This window comes from Protopterus annectens, chromosome 7.part1, assembly GCF_019279795.1.
Source record: "Protopterus annectens isolate FY-2018-M chromosome 7.part1, PAN1.0, whole genome shotgun sequence".
NCBI lineage: Eukaryota > Metazoa > Chordata > Ceratodontiformes > Protopteridae > Protopterus > Protopterus annectens.
The window spans coordinates 74,976,788-74,999,080 of NC_056740.1; positions in this window are offsets into that span (position 1 = coordinate 74,976,788).

The window sequence follows — 22,293 nt, forward strand, 5'->3', positions numbered from 1 at the left end:
TTAGGTGAAAGTGCTAAGTCTTAATGTTTTAATGGTGCATAACCTTCAATAAATTCAGTTTTCATGGAGCAGTGGACGTTGTGGTGATTTTACTATTTTGGTTTTAGTTCTGTACTTCTTCCTGCTGGGTACAGCTGCCTCTGTGCAGCTATTAACATGTTTGTATATGGTTTCTGTGACGAGTTCTGCATAGGCAGCAATGTTCTCAGGGTTTATGGGGGCTTGGAGTTTTGCTAGGTTATCATTTAATAGCAGGAAGTAAGCCTTAGATTAGTTCCTGAATATCTCAGGGTTAGCTGGTGGTTCAGGTTTTATTTTTACTTCAAAGAAGACCATTTTGTGGTCTGACCTTACCAGGGAAGAAATTACACTAGGGGGTGTGCAGCACTCTCCCATATTAGTCATCATCATCATCATCTTTCGGCTTTTCCCATTAGGGGTCACCACAGCGGATCATCTCTTTCCATTTCTTCCTATCCTCTGCATTTTGCTCTGTCACACCAACCGGCTGCATGTCCTCTCTCACCACGTCCATAAACCTTATCTTAGGCCTTCCTCTTTTCCTCTTACCTGGCAGCTCCATCCTTAGTATCTTTTTCCCAATATACCCATCAGCCCTCTTCAGCACATGTCCAAAACAAGGCAATCTCGTCTCTCTTGCTTTGTCTCCAAACTGTCCAACATGAGCTGACCCTCTAATATACTGATTCCTAATCCTATCCATCCTAGTCACACCGAGTGCAAATCTTAACATCTTTAACTCTGCCACATCCAGCTATGACTCCTGTCTTTTTGTCAATGCCACTGTCTCCAACCCATATAACATAGCTGGTCTTACTACTGTCTTGTAGACCTTCCCTTTCACTCTTACTGGTACCCGTCTGTCACAAATCACTCCTGACACTCTTCTCCACCCATTCCACCTTGCCTGTACTCTCTTCTTCACCTCTCTTCCACATTCACCATTACTCTGAACTGTTGATCCCAAGTACTTAAACTCATCCACCTTTACTAACTCTACTCCCTGCATCCTCACCATTCCTCTACCCTCCCTCTCATTTACACACATATATTCTGTCTTAGCCCTGCTGATCTTCATTCCTCTGCTCTCTAGAGCATATCTCCACCTCTCCAGAGTCTCCTCAACCTGATTCCTACTCTCACTACAGATCACAATGTCATCTGCAAACATCATAGTCCACGGGGCCTCCTGTCTGATCTCATCTGTCAACCTGTCCATCACCACTGCAAATAAGAAAGGACTCAGAGCTGATCCTTGATGTAATCCCACCTCCACCTTAAGTGGATCTGTCACTCCCACTGCAGTCCTCACCACTGTCACACTACCCTCGTACATATCCTGTACACTCTTAGATACTTCTCTTTCACTCCCGACTTCCTCATACAATACCACAACTCTTCTCTAGGCACCCTGTCATATGCTTTCTCCAAGTCTACAAAGACACAATGCAACTCCTTCTGACCTTCTCTGTATTTCTCCAATAACACTCTCAGAGCAAACATTGCATCTGTAGTGCTCTTTCCTGGCATGAAACCATACTGCTGATCACTAATCATCACCTCCCTTCTTAACCTAGCTTCTACTACTCTCTCCCATAACTTCAAGCTGTGACTGATCAATTTTATCCCTCTGTAGTTACTGCAGCTCTGCACATCACCCTTATTCTTAAAGATAGGTACCAAAACACTTTTTCTCCACTCCTCAGGCATCCTCTGACTTTTCAAAATTTCATTAAACAATCTAGCTAAAAATTCCACTGCCATTTCTCCTAAGCACCTCCATGCTTCCATTGGGATGTCATCTGGGCCAACAGCCTTTCCATTCTTCATCCTCTTCATAGCTGTCCTTACTTCCTCCTTGCTTATGTGTTTCACTCTCCCATATTAGTGAAGACCAGATATTGTATGGTTGCACTAATGGTTGACAATCTGGTCCAAGGAGTTGGTGTTTACAAAATCCAGGAATCCCTGAGCCTGTATGTTTGGTGTCATATACGATTTTCAGTTAAAAGTGGGGTAATTAAAGTCACCCATGAATATAGTTTTGGGCTGGATGGTGAGTGTTTCCAGTAAGTTTAAGTACATGGTATGGGTTTCCTGGGTCATGCAGGGGGACTTATAACTTTCAAGGAAGTGGTATTGGATTTTGCCTGTAGTGATTTGAGGATGGAGTAGCTCAAGTGCATTGTCCTGTTTGACCGGCTTTGAGGTATATTTATTTCTGATGTAAATTGAGACACCTCCACCTTTAGTGCCTGTCTATGTAGTAGCTGGTCTAAATGTGTGGAAGGCATTATAACCTTTCATTGTCGGTGTGCTCTTCATGGCTTCAAACCATGTCTCAGTGACCGCACACATATCAGCATTCCCTAGGAAGAAGAGAGCTTCTAGGGAGCAGAATTTTTTGTTTAGACTGCTAGCACTGAGCAGTAATACCTTCAGATATTCTTGTTTTTGATTTGCTATGTTGGAAGTATTTTCAGTTTTGCATTACCTGAAAAAGGTACTATGGGGGAAGACAATGTTTTAGCTAATATTTGAAAGCCTAGAGGGGAGAGGCGCAGACCATCCCTGGTAAAGCAGCCTGGCCTGTGACCATCTCCTTCCATACTGAGAAATATTGCACCCCCACCCCGAATGACACCAGAAACTAAGGCAATTATTAAAGTCAGTCATCTTTTGTTCTTATTGTGGCATCATCCTTGGGGAAGGTAAAATGTTGCTCAATGCTAGGCTCATACCAGCTTGGGACACATATTCTGAGAGCTCTATGATGTCTCTCTTCATATAGTCTAGGGAGGTACATCCCAGGTCATTTACACTCACATGGTCTATGACTGAGTCATACTGGTACTTGTGGTCCAATTGCCTGAGAGCACGTGTAATGTGGTGGATGCTAGCTCCTGACAAGCAACTGGCTGTGACTCAGACTGGTGAGAGGGACATCAGTGTGTCTCACAATTGAGTCTCCAATGACCAGTATGTTGGATTGTGTGGTGGCTTGCCTTATGAGCTTAGAAGTAGATTGTAATGGGTATACAAGCAATAAACACACACACACACACACACACACACACACACACACACACACACACACACACACACTTCTGCTTCAGAAAATGCATGCTAACAGAAATCCTAATATTTAAGTAACTTTGTGATTTTGTAACAGCAACATTTAAAACATGTTCCTATTTTGAGCCTTTGTCCCCCGTTCATTTTAGGCTTATCCAGATACTATTGAGATAAAGAGGTCGAGAGGTCTGCAAACCTCTTAACTGCTGCTGCTGCCAGAGATCACTCGATCATTCTCACTCTCAATCTTCACTCTCTCTCTCTCTTTCTCTCTGACACACACACACACACACACACACACACACACACACACACACACACACACACACACACACACACACAGTTTATTCTGCTTTTATGCACACATTCACTCACACATGTAGGCAGAAACATAAACACACACACACACACACACACACTTTTTTCTGTTTCATTTCCTTTTTTACTTTGGCTAAACAGCAAAAGCGCTGTTTAGCGACCGTAAAATAACAGCTAGATCAATTTTTCTCTTACTCTCATACATGTATACAATTTCACACACAGGCATAAACACATACACACAGACATTTTTTTTTTTAATTTGTTTTTCTTTTTTTATTTTACACTCATTATACAGCAAAAGCACTGCTTAGTGAGTGTAAAATAATGGCGGCCATTAGGTTTTTTCAGTCCGAGTTCCATGGTAGATTAACACCCTGCTGGAGAATGTTTGTTCAGCTATCAGGGTGCGATTTACAGGATGTCCATTCTCTAAACATTAGCGATGGGCCTTATTCTTTAAGCTCTGTAATTTTATTTGTTAAACAAAGTCATGTCAACAAACATTTAAATGCAGAAGGATTATGTCAGTCCCAAAAACCATCCTAGTTAGGATAGAACCAAGGGTTCTATGATCTGAGGCGTTATCATTGTGGCATACTGACTGTTTCACTTATGTATAATTGCTGTGTGCTATGCATTATGGTACTAAAATTGTGCATTAGTAAGCCAGGTTGCTTATAAACTATGTAATATGGTAATGAAATCTTGTAATAGCTAGGCAAATGTAAAACACATGTGGAGATGGTGTTAAAGGTTTGTAACCTAAACAAGCAGAAATGTTTACCTTTTCTGGAGAGAGATTTGCAAAACCAAGAAACCAAGAATGTGCCTTCTGTGAAGGTTGGGTGCCAGGCTGGCAACTTGACACCATAAAAGCACCACTGCCAATCAATCTGTGGACCAGTGATCCGCTGTGGCGACCCCTAACCGGGAAAAGCCGAAAGACATTGCTTTGATTTGTAAAACCAAGAATGGGAGAAACCATGTCCAGAAGAAGCTGTGCATTTACCTGTGAAGTGTCAGAAGCTGTGGATTTACCTGTTGAATGTCAGAAGCTGTGGATTTACCTGTTGAATGTCAGAAGTAGTTACCTGTAGAGTGTCAGAAGCTGTGCATTTACCTGTGAAGTGTCAGAAGCTGTGCATTTATCTGTGGAGTGTCAGAAGCTGTAGATTTACCTGTTGAATGTCAGAAGTTGTGGATTTACCTGTAGAGTGTCAGAAGCTGTGCATTTACCTGTGAAGTGTCAGAAGCTGTGGATTTACCTGTTGAATGTCAGAAGCTGTGGATTTACCTGTTGAATGTCAGAAGTTGTGGAGTTACCTGTAGAGTGTCAGAAGCTGTGCATTTACCTGTGAAGTGTCAGAAGCTGTGCATTTATCTGCGTAGTGTCAGAAGCTATAGATTTACCTGTTGAATGTCAGAAGTTGTGGATTTACCTGTAGAGTGTCAGAAGCTGTGCATTTACCTGTGAAGTGTCAGAAGCTGTGGATTTACCTGTTGAATGTCAAAAGTTGTGGATTTACCTGTAGAGCAGCAAGAGTGTGCCCGTGGATATTCAAGGAATCTAGTTAAGGATGTGCTTGGCGTTAACTGGCAGCTTACTGTGAACTGCATCATCAAGAAAAGGAGCTACACTGGCTGTTTTTATGAGAGACTTTAAAATTAAACTAAACTATAATTGACCTGACTACTTCTGTTTTTTTACGTTGAAATCAGCTTTGAGTTGCACTGTAAACAAACTACACTTAAACAATAAAGAAGAGTCTAGTATATTTCATATGCTACAAAAAAAAAAAAATATATATATATATATATATATATATATATATATAGAGAGAGAGAGAGAGAGAGAGATTATATGACTAATGATTGTGCTCACAAAATATCACATCACAATTAATCTAAAAATAACACGTAGTTTAACCTTTAATCAAAAACCCATAATATCACAAACAAAAAAAGGAAAACACTTTCCTTTTATGATCTGGTGAAGTTAAAAAAAAAAAAAAAAAAGTACTATCAGACATGATTTGTCTGAATAGCAGTACTATTAAGGATGGGGTGTTTAGTATCATAATTCACTTCACCCCCCACCCACACCACCTTATCCGTGTGCTCACCATACCCCTGCCCCTAAAAACACCCTTTCTCTAACAGTACCATTAAACAAGGCGAAAGGGGCAAATACCCACACACAGACACACACACACACACACACACACACACACACACACACACACACACACACACACACACAAAAACAATGCTGAAACTTTCATTACAAATAAAAAATTGACATTACTATCCACTTCTACTTACCTGTCATTTAGTAATCCAAAACCCAACTATTCCAGCATCTGACAAATCACACCATACAACCATACTTACCACCAAAAACAGTTAATGACCTAAAAAAAGCCAGAACCATACATACATAAAAATATGAGTGTATTACACATTAGCAAAACACCCAAAGTCAACTGCCTAAATACTGACTGCATGTGGTCAAAAACACATTACAAACAAAGTAAAACATAATTTTTTTGCATTGGCATCCCCACACCCCCCCTGCTAATTATACACTAACTCTGAAGTCACACAATCCCCAGGGAAAGGGAATATTCCACTTCTCGGGGATTGTCAATCTGGCACACCTGTGTAACAACTGCCTAGCTGACCATATGCAGTTGATTAGACAGCTGTCGAGTGTCGACATTACACATGCTCGACCATTTCACTGCCACCTATAATATACACACACACACACACACACACACACACACACACACACACACACACACACACACACACACACAGCCTTAATTACATGTTTATTCTCACGTACTATCAATACTGTATATATTATGAGTTTATTTCCTCTGATGTTTTTCTCCCCTTGCGTTAGTTAGTCATAATTTGATGGTTCACATAAATAAATAAACATGCAAACAAATAAAATGAAGACAGCATAAACAACCATTACACTCTAACAGCTCTACTTTTACTTGCTTCAGTTCATGAAAGGAACAAAGAAATTCAGATCATGAAACAACATACATGGCATCCAATTAGTGGTCACTCCAAATAATGTGTCATTTAAAAACAAGAATGTAGAACAAAATGTATGTATTTATTTATTTGTTTGTTCATCTGTTTATTTGCTTGCTTTTTTTTATATTTTGTTAGCTTTATCTGAGTTGTCTCTACTAGGGAGAGATCATTTATAGACTGACCCAGAGAGAAAAGCTCTATGTTAATAAACAAGAGCATATGTTAGCAATAGAACTAGCCAAAATACAAAAAGGTTTAAAAATGCAAACTATATATACAGTGCAAACTATGTATACAGTATCCAGCAAAAGAAGAAACACCAGCTGTACCATAGCAATGTAGTTTATTAAGATAGCAAGTGCTTTCAGGGATCCAACCAGTGGCGGCTGAGTGACTTTAAATCAAAGGGGAGCTGCAGAAGACAGCTGAATGGGTGGGGCCAATGGGAAGGGGTGTGGCCAACTAGAAAGGGGCAGAGCTATGCTCAAAACCACAACAACTGGAACTTTAATTAAATATGCTGCCCTGGGTGCCAAACCGTCAATACGAGAGTCCGATCAAGACAAAGAAGAAAAAGATATTTCAATGCATTGGCTACATGACAGCTTGCTTAAAATCTAGATGGAAACAAAAAGATTGTGAGGCATGAAAAACTAAATTACTTTTTAAATACATTACTGGAATGCCAGTCAAAATCAAGTATAAAAAAAAACAAGCAGCACTTAACTCAAACCACTTCTCCTTGCACTACAGTTCTAATTATAATTTATATTCAGCTTTATAAATAAAAGTACCAAGTAACATGCTGAAAGTAGCACTCTCTGTGATGCTCCCACTTGTAAAAATGTTTCTTATCCAAAAAAGACCTGCTGCCCGATAACAACTATCTACTTGTTTCATGGGGAAAACATGACAAAAGTAAAAAAATGAACAGCAAACAAGAAACAAGCTCAAGATAAATTGCTTAAAGGATTACTGCACAGGTTGCGGACCACACGTGATAGATTGGCATTCTGTTTAGTTTACAGGTAAAGCCTGCAAAGATGACTGCAAGTCTCCAAGAAATATAATGAGCTTCTGAAAATACTGTAATCCTGTCCATTATTGCAAATACTGTCATATGCATTTCAATACTATCAATATGCATTTCAATACCTAAGGCTTATACGTTATCTAGTTATGTAAATATTCTCTGGATGGCAACAACAAAAAGGCTTTTTCAATGTTGGTAATTCTTTAACAGTATGCTTATTAAAGCTTACTTGCAGCTTACAAAGTCAGACCAGCTTACCTGATGGTCATTAAAGCATTGCTAATTAAACACAGAGCAACAGGGAACTGCAACAGCATGCATTTTCTGAGTAATAAGAAGTATAAATCAACAGTATAAAAATATGACAGAAAACCAGAACATTTTGCAAAATAAAGGACAGATGAAAAGCCACTGTCGTACTTGTGTCTACCTTGGATGGGGGAATACTCTGCACACTTACACTGCATAACTGCTCCTTGCCTTGTCGCTTGGACACATCCAGAGTCACTACATGGGGGAATGGGGTGCAACACGTATGTCACAATTTGAAATGTTTCTGGCTGACTGTGATGGCTTTGACACATTTGTCATACCTCTCAACCTCAGAGCAACAAATCCAGACAAAGCCATACATAGAAGTGGGACAAAGGCCCAAAAATAAGGACATGCACCAATAATGACAAAACTGCCCAATTTAGAACATTTCCATCCTAAAAGTCTACTCAAACTTCAACAATCCATCAGTATCAGTAAATATGCACAATCTCTGAAGAAATAAATGCCATCTAAATAATTACACAGTAAAGAGATCTGAAACTAATGGAGAGGCTGCTGCTAGCAAACAACTTTATATTTCATTGTTTCATCTACAAGTAAAGTGCCTGCTGCCCTTGAGAAATTGCCTATGTTACATTAAAAATGATAAGCTAGTAATATTGCAATAGGGAATGGATGGCAAACTGATAGCTACTAGGTATCTTCGCCAAAAAAGGACTGCAGCATCCACCCCCTTTACAACACAGTATCAGCAATTCATCTACATATTGTGAGAGCAGAGCCCACAGCCTTCTGCATCAAAAGCAAGTATACAACCTGTTATGCTATTAACATTGCAAGCAGTCTCAGCATAAGCAGCAGTAAACTTTTCTTCCCTGCTGCTCTCAGCTCCTTGTAAAATCTACTAGACACTCAGCTGTATCTCTCAACTCTGACACAGAAGAAATCTGGAAAAAGCCAAAATTTATTGGGAGGACAAAATCCCAAAAACCAGGGACATATTTTAAACATTGCTTGTATAATCTTAGAAAGTTGCTAGAATAAAATGCTGTGTTACTGCCATACATTTCACTGCCGAGCCCTAAACCCAGGACCCTGTGCATAAGTCAGAGCAACATACCACTATGCCAAATCAGCTGTTTTGGGAAAGAGAGGAAGACTGAAACTTAAATGGCTACCATTTAGTGAATTCAGTTCTCACCAAAGCTGTCAACCTCTTAGCACAAAACACCTGGACAAAGCCAATAATGGGGGAATACAGCCCCCAAACATATTCAGGGAATTCAGTTCTCACCATAGCTCTCAACCTTAGCACAAAAAACCTGGACAAAGCCAATAATGGGGGGAATACAGTCCCAAAAGTAGAGACAAATTTCAAATACTCATCTTATAAGCTTAGAAAATTGCTAGAATAAAAGGTTTTGTGTTACCGTGTACTTTCTGAAGAATATGAAGTCTGAAATTCAAATGCCTCTCATTTTTATTTATTTAACATTTGTTAACCAGGAAAGTCTGACTTGGAACAAAATCCAATTTTCAGCAGAGGCTCAGGGAGAAAAACTGCAGACATATGTCTTTGTAACATCAGATGACACCAGAGCAAACCCACACAAACACAGGCAGACTCCACCCCAGCCATGAATCAAACCAGTGAACCTGTAGCTGCAAGGCAACAATGCTACCACTGCACCATCAACTATTTATGGAATTAAAAATTCAGAAACCACACATTTTATGAGGAACAGAACAGAGATATAGGTTCATAGGTAGGTACTAGGCTATCTGCCCGAAGGCATTTATAAGCCTGGCCAGAATGTGTTAGCTTTCGCCACCCCCTTAGATTAGTTCCCTGTGCCTCTGTCCAGCAAAGCCACTGAAGTGATCCCTGGGGTAAACTTTCTCTTATCTATCCACTCGTCAAGGTTTCTCTTGAAGAGAGATATGAGGCAAAAATCTGCAAAACTTCCACAAATGGTGGTGGGTAGGGAATTCAGGCTCTTGCTACCTGCACCCAATGTATAGGGTTCAAGCCTGAGGTACTCTTTAACCACCACCAGCAGGTATCCTGAGTTCTCTGTAGCCACCAGCATAACAAACACACACTGTCTCTCTAGCCATCAGTAGAAATCAATCGGGGCATTACACACACACACACACACACACACACACACACACACACACACACACACACACACACACACACACACACACACTTCCTAGCAATAACACATACCTGAGTTAATTCCTCTGTTTCTATCTCGTCTGCTTCTAAAATAATTGTGTCAGCAGATAAATTCACAATGCTTAGTTGAGTTTATTAAGTACATTCAGCAGGGGGAAGATCAGACAAATGACATGGGGACTAGAGTGTCTAATTGTGATAATTGTTTCTTGTGAATGCTGCCCACTTTAACTGCAAACTATTAAATCAACGTACGTTTTAGAAGAGATCATCCTCAGCTTTGTAAATAAATAACAGACTTTTAATCTGAAATCAGAACTGCACAAACAATATGCAAGTAAATCATGAAGACACCACAGCTATTGCTCTGATCTGTATTTCTGCAAAGTCTGTTAGCAAACAGTTTAATCTGATAGCATGGTAAGGGTGTTCACACTCAAGATGTTATCAGTCTTTGATTTACAATGAAAAATAAATGATTGTATCTTTATTATGCAAAGCACCTTTTTAAGTCTGCAGCATAAACAAATGTAAGTTAAAAACAAAGGCATAACATTGATTGGCACTGTATAATGTTACATTTTGTTCTTTATTGGAAAATTCTCATTCTGTAGAAGCCCTACAACTCAGTCAGGTCTTAATTGTAAATATACACCCCACTCAACAGGTATTGTGATGCAGACTTTCTTACTGTAAATTATGTTTCATGCTGGTTGTCTAAACACTGCATGTAACATGTCCAAATGAATAACTGTGATTTTGTAATGGAAAGCGGTGGTTTAACATCTATATTATTTTCTAGTTTTGTATGATGTGATCACAATATGCAGTAAACTCAAATCCCATGATTCAGGGAGAATGTATATGCTATAAAAACAGTGTTTCAGATTTCATAATGTCATATATATATATATATATATATATATATATATATATATATATATATATATATATATATATATATATATATATAAACAGTGCAGTTATAGGGAAATCTTGAACCTGAACTGTTTGTAAGTTTCTGTGAGGCCATTTTTGCTTGGGCTAAAGGAAAGTCTCTCTGTTGATCAGTGGCAGTGAATAACATTGAGCAGCTTCCCTGCCCCCGTAGGAGTGGTTACTGACTTGAAACTGTAGTTTTATTGTCCGTTTTGGGTGTATTCCTGCTTCTTTCCAGCCCCTGCTATCAAGCACGCTTTAGCGTGCTTTAGCGCGATTTATCGCGGAGTTGCCACTAGAGCAGCATTGGGCAGCGCCGGTTTAACAAGGTTAAACTTTTTCTGGCTCCATAAAGTCTGTTCTTCAAATTTTCCCTTAGAACTGCTCTGTTAGGAACCTAAACAGTTTACACCTTCACGAAAAAGTGCAGCACTTGTTCCTAATTGCTTTTTCTTCTCAAAAAGCTCAGCACTTGTCTTAAAAGCATATCCCTTGTCTTATAAGCATTTTCTTTGCAGGTCAAGCACTCCTATATTATACAAATCCTCACTTGCAAAACCCCAGGAGTGCCCACTTCCCTGCTAAGCCCTCTACTTTTCTGTCTCATACCAACTCATAATTCTTTCTAGCATGTCGAAGGGTCAGATGCTGGCGTCCTCTCCTGCCCAGTTGGTGAATCTGGGAATTCTGAGGCAATGTTACAATTGCCTCATGTACATGGACAACCCTCTCCTCCTCCCACATAACACTAACACTTGCGAGAGATGCAGCTATTTAGCCAAACTGGAGGCTGAGCTCTCTCAACTCAGGACTGGCAAGACCAGGCAGGAGGAGAAGGCAACTACACACACCACAATACCAGTCTCACATAACTCAACCACACCACTGAATCAAACACATAAACACACTAAGACATACTCAGAGGCTCTGAGTAAACATTAACCTAAACAGCAAAGGCCTCCAAAGCAGACACCCAAGCAACTGCAAACTCAAGACACCACACAAACAACACATAAAAAACAAAATCAGTGTGCAAAGCAGTCACTGCCCTTAAGGCCAAATACAACACCAAACATACTTGTCATAGGTGACTCCATAGTCAGACACACTGACGTCCCACTCACCAGGCTGAACAAGGAGAAGGTCACGGTAAGCTGCCTATCGGGCGCTAGAATCCGCCACATAACACAAGCACTCAGGTCACTCCACGGCAAGTACAAGTATGACACAGTCATTGTCCATGCTGGTGTGAATGACCTGAGACGTACCTCCCTGGACTACATGAAAAGAGACATAGAGGAGCTCTCTGATTATGTAGCCCAGGCAGGTATGACCCTGACCCTGAGCAGTATCCTTCCTTCACCACGAATGATGCCACAATATAGTGACAAGATGATCAGCTTTAACAATTGGCTTAATTTCTGGTGTCATTCAAAGGGAATCCAGTGTCTGTCTGCTTGGGATGACATGCTTGACAAGCCACGCTGCTTCGCAAGGGACGGCTTGCACCTGTCACCCCTGGGATTCCAGATATTGGCTAAGGCTCTTGCCACCCCCATAGTGCCTTTTTTAGGCAAGGCTCAAATTCTAAACCTACCACCCTGGAAAACAAAAACGGGAAGAAACTAAGGGCAATGCTGCTCAATGCCAGAAGTCTAAATCTCAAAATGCACGCACTCGAGGCCCTTCTCAGTATGGAGAACATTGATGTCTGTGCTGTGAATGAAACCTGGTTCAAGGCTCCTGAGAGCACCCCGGCACTATCAGGTTTTACCTCATATCATGCTCCGCCCCAAAACCTGGACCATACCACAAAAGGAGGGGTGTATCCATATTCATCAAGGATACCCACACCTCCAGGTTGGTGGCTACGCACGAAGCATCGGAAACCATCCAGGTGCAATTAACCATAGGCAAAACTGCTCTACAATTTGTAGCATGCTACAGGCCACCCTCTCAAACTCAGGAAACCCACACAGCCTTCCTGAAGACACTGGAGGGTATAAATGTATCACCAAACACCATCATATTGGGTGACTTCAACTACCCAAATATAGACTGGGAACATTACTCAAGCCTCAACTTTCTAGCCCAAAGGTTCCTGGAGTTCATAAATTCAAATGCCATGGAACAACTAGTCACCATCCCCACAAGAGGAGAAAATATACTAGATCTCATCATCACAAACATGGGGACAAAATGCTCCACACCGGAAGTATATCCCTCTTTGGTGAGATCAGATCATAAACTAATCTCACTAGAAATCCACATCCCCCCACCCCAAACAAAAAAGACCACAGTGAAGAACTTCTCTAAAGCAAACTTCACACTACTCAAGACAGGTGTGGTATCCTTCAAGGCCCCAGAGCCAATGGAAACCACAACCCAAGCTGCGGAAGCCCTTACAAATGCCTTCTATGAACACCTTCAGGACTGAATGGATCAGGCAATCCCAAATAAAACCAAGACTCTTTCCACCAAGGGCAAATGTCCAGTCTGGTGGACCCCAGCCATAAACAAACTTTACAATAAGAGGAGAAAGCTATTACATGATAGAGCAAAATCCCAAAAAGGGAAGGCATCTTTGATCAGTACTAGCAAGAAACTACGATCCCTCATAAAATCATCCAAGGCCAACTTTGAGAAAAAATTGCCATAGATTCAAAAGACAATCATAAGGCCTTCTTCAGCTATGTCAGAAACCTGGGTGGAAACTCCCAGATATGCTCAGAATTAGTCCAAAATGATACAAAATCACTGAACCCACAGACATTGCCAACATACTGGCAGACAGGTTCAGCGCAAACTCCCTCCCCCAAAAGGAGAGATAACTATCCCAACAGAGTGTAGCCTCCCAGACATCTCAAATGCAGGTGAAAGCTGCTCTCTAAAGCTAAAACACAGCATCAATGGGACCGGATGGTGTCCCCGGCTGTGTGCTACATGAACTCAATGAAGAACTAAACCCGCACATAAGGCAGCTGTTTAATCTTAGCCTTACCACAGGATATGTGCCCAAGGAGTGGCGTACGGCAACTGTGGTCCCACTCCACAAAGGCGGTGCCTCACGGACCCTGGTAATTACCACCCCATAAGCTTAACAAGCCTGGTCTGCAAAGCTATGGAGAGAATCATAATGGAACTCATAAACAAGGACATAGGGGACTTGCAGACCTTGGACCCAACCCAGTTTGGCTTTGTCAAGGGCAGATCTTGCCTTTTGAACTTGGTCGACTTCTTCAAAACAGTTACCAAGGCCATTGATGAGGGAAAGGCAGTCCATACAGCCTACCTTGACCTTGCAAATGCTTTCGACACAATACCCCACTCGGGTATCATAGAGAAACTTACCAGCTTAAATGTAAACCCATATGTCTCAAGATGGGTTGCAAACTGGCTAAAGGACAGAACCCACAGGGTTAGAGTTGCTGGAGCCATGTCAGACTCCAAGCCGGTTACAAGTGGTGTCCCACAGGGCTCAGTCCTTGGCCCCTATTGTTCGGCATCTACTTCTCAGAAGTACAGGCAAACATAGGAGGACTATGGATGACAAAGTTTGGATGACTGCAAACTGGGTGCCATAGTGGATAGTACATCGGACACAGACATCCTTCAGAGGGGTCTCATGGAAACTGATAGCTGGTGCCAGAGCCATGGCCTGAAGTTAAACGCAAAAGTGTATAGTCATACCCTTTGGGAAAAACAAGGTAACCCCAAGCTACCATATAGGTGGCAACCCACTAAGCACAGAAGAGGTTATCAGGGACCTGGGTACCCAGGTTGACAGTGGCCTCTCGCTTGACACTCACATTGCTAAAGTGGTTCGAAAGACCTTCTACATTGCCCATCTGATCATGAAGGGATTCACATCCAGATCAAGTGAGGTCATTGTTCCCTGTACTCTTCACTTATCAGACCAATGATCGAGTACAATGCCCCATTCGGGATGTATCTCACCCGACACCTGCAGCAATTGGAGAGACCCCAAAAGTTCCTCACCAAAAGGATAAAGGGACTCCAAAACCTGTCATATACTGCCAGACTGAAGAAACTCCAACTCTATTCAGTTGCATACCGTCTGCTTAGAGGTGACCTGTGCCTGACATACAAGGCCATGACCAACCCGGAATTAATGGACATGCTCCACCTCAAAAAATCCAAATCCACCAGAACCACTAGAGCAAGTGACTTAAACCTTAGCACGGATATAAATAGGACGTACTGGAGGGATAGATTTATCACTCAGAGACTCCCTATGCTGTGGAATAAAATCCCGGTCCATGTGAGGCAGAGCACCTCGCTGGCTCTGTTCAAGAGAAATCTTGACCGGTGGATGGGAGATCGTAGGTTTACCCCGGGAATCATCTCTGTGTCACTGCTGGACAGAGGCACAACAAACTAATGGGCGCAGTATTTTTTAACATAAGGGGTGGCGTAAGCCACATAACTTTGGGCTAGGCTTATAAATGCCTTAGGGCAGATAGCCTAGTATAAACCTATGAACCTATGAACCTATTTAATGGAAGTGACAATATTATGACAGTTGCAAAGGCAAGATAAAAATGCAGATCAGCAGTTCTGTTTTAAAAGAAAATTTGAAGGGATATGGGTCAGAGATTGTGAAGTTTTACTATACAGATATAAAGGCAAACACACACACACACACACACACACACACACACACACACACACACACACACACACACACACACACACACACACACACACACACACACACACACACACACAACTATTGAAGATTTATTTTCATTTTTTTCAACAATCTTATGAATGATTAGCAAAATAAACTGTAATCCTTACAATCAGGGACAGATGTCCGACAGTCCAACTAAGTAAACTAACTCATTTAAAAAAAAAAAAAAGGTACAGAGCCGATTCCAGCAGACCAGCACCTACCTCAGTTAGCTAATGTATCTCGGTCTTCCTCTCTGCTCTCTCACTGCAGTCAGTGCAAGCCCTTAGCCACTCAAGACAAAAAAAAATAAAAGAAGCAGTAAAGCACCACCAACGACCTCTTGATCAACACAAGTACAGTACTACTGTGCAAGTGCTACTGATTGTTTCTCACTCTCTTTTTTGAGAAGAGAGCGAGAACCAATCAGTAGCAATCCAGCCATCCACGTCACGTATGTGCCTGCGGACGTGGCAGTCCGAACCCCCTTCTAATTATGGTGTGGTTAAACCTGCTTAGACTTCCGGGCATCACATTGATGCTTTTTCTTTTATCTGGACTGCCTTTTACAGCAGTCAGATATTAGATGCTGCTTTAGTATGTTGTTAAAAAAAAAACGGAACTCGACGAGCATGCACAGTTCGAGTTCCGGCCGGGACTGAGAAAACGCAAAATAATGGAAATATTTTTTAATGGCAGTTTTTTGGCAAATGAAATGAAATAAATGTATTAAATGTCAACAGAGTCAACTACACTTTCTTCTTTTTCCTGGGAGGGCTGCAGTCCCACAGTCCAATAGCACGAGCTGCCCCTGGATCCAACCCCTTCATCACACAACAAGTGAATATACCTTACACAATTTATAGTGGAATCAATTAAGTACAATTAACTTTCCTTAAAAAAAACTAACATTATTCTATTAAGCATATTAACTATAGTAAAAAACACAGAATCATAACAATTTTATGTATAAAAACGTGCAAAACACTGCATATAAAGTTATTAAAACAATCAACATATAAAAATGTTGTGGTCACACAAAAAAACCTAAGAACATACAAATCTATTAAAACCAACCATGTTATGTGCAATAGAACTACTTCATGTATACCTATGTTTATATATGTATATATAAAAAACATCAAATAACCTCTAAGCTGTACTTATAGGAGTATAGTCACATTGTGTGCAAATCTTTAAAAATAAATCTAAATATATATAAAAAACAAATAAACATAGAATATCAACTGATGGCTTATTTAATGTTTTAATGGCCGAGCTTTTAAAAAAGGTTTCAAGGACACCTTGTTATTCAGGCCGGGGGGTTTATCAGCATTGAACAACATTATCCATTTCTGTTCCGCAGCCTTGGTGTCATTCACCAAATCCCTCCCTCTTCTATTATCAAATAGAATTTCTAAAACTAGAAATTTAAATGTATGATTGGACCCTTCATTTTTATTATGCATGGCAAGGGCACTACTCTCTTTACTATTTCTAATGTCTCTGTAGTGTTCCAATATCCTATCCTTAAACCGCCTGTTAGTTTTGCCAATGTAGAAAGAAAAACATATGACACAATACGCGAAATAAACAACATTAGATGTCTTACGATCTGCATAATGGGTACTGTTAAAACTAAAGCCCACGTGTGGATGTGTAAAACTCCTGTCTATGCGAACATGTGTACAGGCTGTGCAACTTCTACACGCATATGTACCTATCCTGTCAGATTTACAGCAGGTGCTAGATACGTCTAACCTATAGCATAAATGGCTCTTCAATGTTCTATTGTTACGAAACGTAAAATTCGGTTTAGCTTCAATTACACCCTTCAGACCTTCAACGGTAGAAAGCATACCCCAGTTCCTATTAATGACATCGCAAACAGTACTGATGTTACTGGCAAATGTCAAAGGCATCCTCAGTTTATCAGCTACATTACTGGGTAAACTTATATAACTGGCTTCTGCATCATTGGTAGAATGGACCAGATGGACCAGTCTAAGAGAGAATAGTGGTTGGCTAACAATGGGACAAAGAGAGAAACCACAATGGCAAAGAACAAGGCATCACACCAGAGAAACTTTACCAGCTTCTGGAAAGTAGATCAGAAGATGGCACAAAGAAGCTCTAACAGATTTCAAAACAAAAACAAAAAAAGTAAAGAAGTTAGCCATGACACACCATTCATAAGGGATACAAGTACTATCTTGTTATCAAGCCAGAGGACATCAAGGGCAGATGGAAGAAGTACTTCCAGAAGCTTCTGAATGAAAAAAAAAAAAACACTGGAGTTGTACTACCACATGCATAGCTTTTGTATAAAGATGAAGGAGGCCCACCCCCCAGAAAAAGTAGGAAATGGACTAATGGAAATGAAGTCAGAAAAGTAGCAGACTTGGATTAAGTCATGACAGATGTAATCCCACATTTAGGTGCATGGGGGTGAGAGATAGCTCCTGACAGTACTCATCACTGTGGATAGGGATACCCCAGATGACTGGAAATAAGCATGTGTACAACAGCAAAGAAAATATTCTCAACCACAGGCAGCACAGAGGTGTCAAACTCATATCACACTGCATGAAAGTCTTGCGGGGTGATTGATAAATGAACATAGTAGTAGAAAGTAAGATGGGAAATGGGCAGTTTAGATTCAGATCTGGATGCAGTACAACTGACTTTTTGCAGTGAGATAATGAAAGAGAACCTGGAGATGAGGAAAGAGTCCAACTGGGCATTGCTAGACTTGCAGAAAGCATATGACAAAGTACCAAGAAAGCTGATTTGAGCAGTTCTGTGATGCTCCTGGAAACACTGGTAGAATTAGTGCAGGCTATGTACAAGGACCCGATGACACAAGTACTCACACTCACAAGGAGAGTGTGAACAGGAACTTCAGCAAACGATGAGTGCAAAACTGTGAACTTATGGGATGAAAATGAGTACAGACAAGGCAGTAATCATGGCAGCATATGGGTAAGTCAGACAGATTGACAACTGTGATAGAACAGTAAGTAGTGGAATAGGATAACAGCTTTAAGTATCACAGAAGTGCAGTTAAGGAGAAGGAAATCTGAATGCAGCGGTCAAAGTTGGGATCTTTTTATTATTATTTATTTATTATTTATCTCTTATTTTAGTCACAATGGTATACTGCCTCACAAGAGACAGTTATATAAAACAGTTATATCACTTCAAAGGCATGAACACACAGAAGTACCAGTTTAGTGCAAAGGATTAAGGGTATGTTGTGCTAACAAGTGTCATCCTGTAGCTCAGAGTTTGACTGCATCTTCCTACTGTATGATTCTGAGCTAGTCACTCACCCAGAGAGTGTTTCTGGGTCATCCCTAAAAAGAGGCTTTTAAATGATGGATTTATCAGGTTAACAATTAAATTAAGAGGAAAAAAAAGAGAAAGAAAGAAACCAATAGCATCAAAACATTCTCCTGTCAGTTCTTAAGCTTTGCTTTTGAGGGGCATTATCTTAGCAGATTGAAATTAATTATCTATTCAACAACTGAAAATCTGAAAAGAGAAGTATTGTCTCAGCCAGAGCACTTGAAACTGGTTATAGCTGACGATAATCACCCAATCTGTACCAAAAACCATGATATTAGAAACCATTCTTACACATTACACGGTACAGGACCCATAAATAACAAAGCAAATAGGAAGCAGGTTAAAATCTTCTGCCTGCTTTTATATACTTTCAAAATATACTATCAAACTTAATTAAGTTAAAATACAACACAAAAAAATTGTTTTTCACAACTAACAGTGAAAAAAGGCCTTTAGCTCTATTTTGATAATCATTCTGTAGAAGAAAAGTCTAATATAATTAATAATATATTTAAAGCTGCAGAATAACATGAAGCAACAACTGCATCCACCAGCTACCTGTACCCTGCCGAATTTTCTCAACTTTAGTGACTGCATAATTCTTCCTGTCATTCTACCCACACTGCAAAGCGTCCTGCATTCTATTTACATCACAACACACATGTACCTTAGTGCAGGCATTATTTTTCTATTATATTACTAACCTGTCTGTCCCCATTTTTAAATCTTTTTTCTCTCTCTCTTATAATTGTATAAACTGTCAAAATGACTGTAATTAGTGGAGATGCAGGAGTTGATATTGAATTATATGTGTATACATACACACATAATTCAGTATCAACACCTGTACCTTCACTTTGGCATCTTTTACTATTACACATCTGCTTCTTCACTGACTTCTCTAGTTATCAATGTCTCGCTTAATCTCTCTGCCCCTTTACTGTTTTATTACGTATGTACTACCTTTGTACAACCATTATTGCAGAACATTAGAATTCTCACTGTTTACAATATCGTTGTATTGTTTAATATGTATATATTAATTTGTTGCTGCTTAGTCAGTCCTATTTCCATTTTAAATGTTACTGCTGAATTTATGTTTTTACTGGGTGCCTTCTGTGCGGAGTCTGTATGTCCTCCCTGTGGTCGCGTGGGTTTCCTCCGGGTGCTCCGGTTTCCTCCCACATCCCAAAGACATGCTGTAGGTGGATTGGACACTCAAAATTTGCCCTAGGCATGAGTGCATGCATGTGTGTGTGCCTTCTGTGGAAGGTTGGGCGCCGGGCTGGCAACTCGACACCGTAAAACTCTACTGCCAATCATGAGTGGACAGGTGATCCGCTGTGGCGACCCCTAACCGGGAAAAGCCGAAAGAAGAAGACTGTATTGTCCTTGCCATTTTTGTTCTGGGTCATTACTTAAAAGGGTATCCTGACCAGCTCAGTTATCTGTTTAGCAAACACAGTAAATGATATCATAGCAAAGGTATATAGTCTATCAAGTTTTCTCGGTAAGCCCACCACATGGTCACAGATAAATGTATATTAGAAGGAATCTGTATAAATGTAGGGAAAAAATAACAAGACTGCTTTGCTTGATGTGTTCTGATAACACTTTCTTGTGATACTTTCAAGCACAGAATATTAGTGCACATGCTCCAGTCAAAAATCCTTCTCGGGCATCCTCTGCTTATATATTCAAATCTTTATTAAACTGAAGTGGAAGAGATGTGAGTAATGAAAGAAGCAGATACAGTTTTTAATGTGAAACATTTCTCATCTGCAAGATACTTGTGTGAAAAAGATTACCCTCCCCCAGTGATGAATGACATTGCAGGCCCTGCCAGGAAATTAAAGGGTTTTAATCTAATTAGTGGAACAGAGCTGCTAGAGAGAATACAAAGGAGAAAACCAGCTTATGTGGTGGTTACATCATGGAACACAATCCCCACTTCCATCCTTTATTAGTAAACTCTGCACTCAAATATTCAGATATTTAATTATTTTATTTACATTTTATTAGCCAGATTAGTCCTGTTGAGCAGAGGACATTTAGAGAGGGGACGCAGCCAGAAATGTTTCCAGTAAACAGTGAAAAAATATATACCAATTTCAGCATTAACAACCTGCTACCACACAGTGCTTCAGCACAAACAGTTCATAATAGTTGTCTGTAGAGATAACCTTACTACCATGGACAATACCTTTTCATTTATGGGCTCTGCTTTCTGGAATGCAGTGCCATTATGGACAAGAATGTCTTCTAGTTCCACATATATTTAGATCTATGAGTGTGTCTTCTTTTGGATGAGACGTTAAACTGATTTCCCATGTGCTTGAGTTGATGATAGCTCAGGTGGATATAAAAGATCCTACGCCACCTATCGAAAACAATAGGGGATTTTACCCAATGTCCTGGTTAAATTTCCCTTAGTAATAGTAGTAGTAGTAGTATAAATACATCCTCTGGTCTCCCCTGAATCACCAACGATCAACAAAAGATAAATAAAATAAAAAAAATATCTATTTATATACACACAATTTTATATATATATATATATATATATATATATATATATATATATATATATATATATATATATGTGTGTGTGTGTGTATGTGTGTGTATATATACACATATTTATTTTTTATTTAACATTTGTTTACTGGGAAAGTCCAGCTTGGAACAAAGCCAATTTTCAGCAGAGGCCTGGGGAGAAATATATATACTATAGCTATGTATCTCTCTGTGTGCGAACATTGCTGAAGGGTTTCTCCGTGCAACTTTTTTACCCCTTGGTTTGGGATATTTTGCAGGCACCTTAATGTGTATAGACATCAGACTTGATCTTAAGGTCTGTGTTTCCAAAATATAGCTAAGCAATCCATGTACGCTGTGCTGATGCTCAGGAAAAGGGTGAAATATGGCATGTCTGCCGCTAGTGGGATTTAGCTTTATTGGCCTGAATGCACCAGTAAAAACTTAAAAATTGAAAAGTCATGGGTATTTAGAAGCCATGTAGCTGAAACAGTGTTAAAGTCCTTAATGGGTCATCTGCATATATCCTATAGGCCTTCACTACACGATATTTTAAGGAATTACACAGTAACGATTATAGCTCAGGTAGGTCTTTCTTTGAGTTTTTACTGAATGATTTGTTGTGTGACCTTGTTACCGTATGTTTGTAAGATTACTTTCACACCATTGTAAAATGTTCTAGTTTTCCCATCAATAAAGGCATCACCTGCCTGCCTGGATTACTCTTTAATAAACTGTTGTATAAGCATTTTATAATGCATAACACTGATGGCAATATCAACTTTATGCATTCTCAGTGTCAGCATTTTCTAG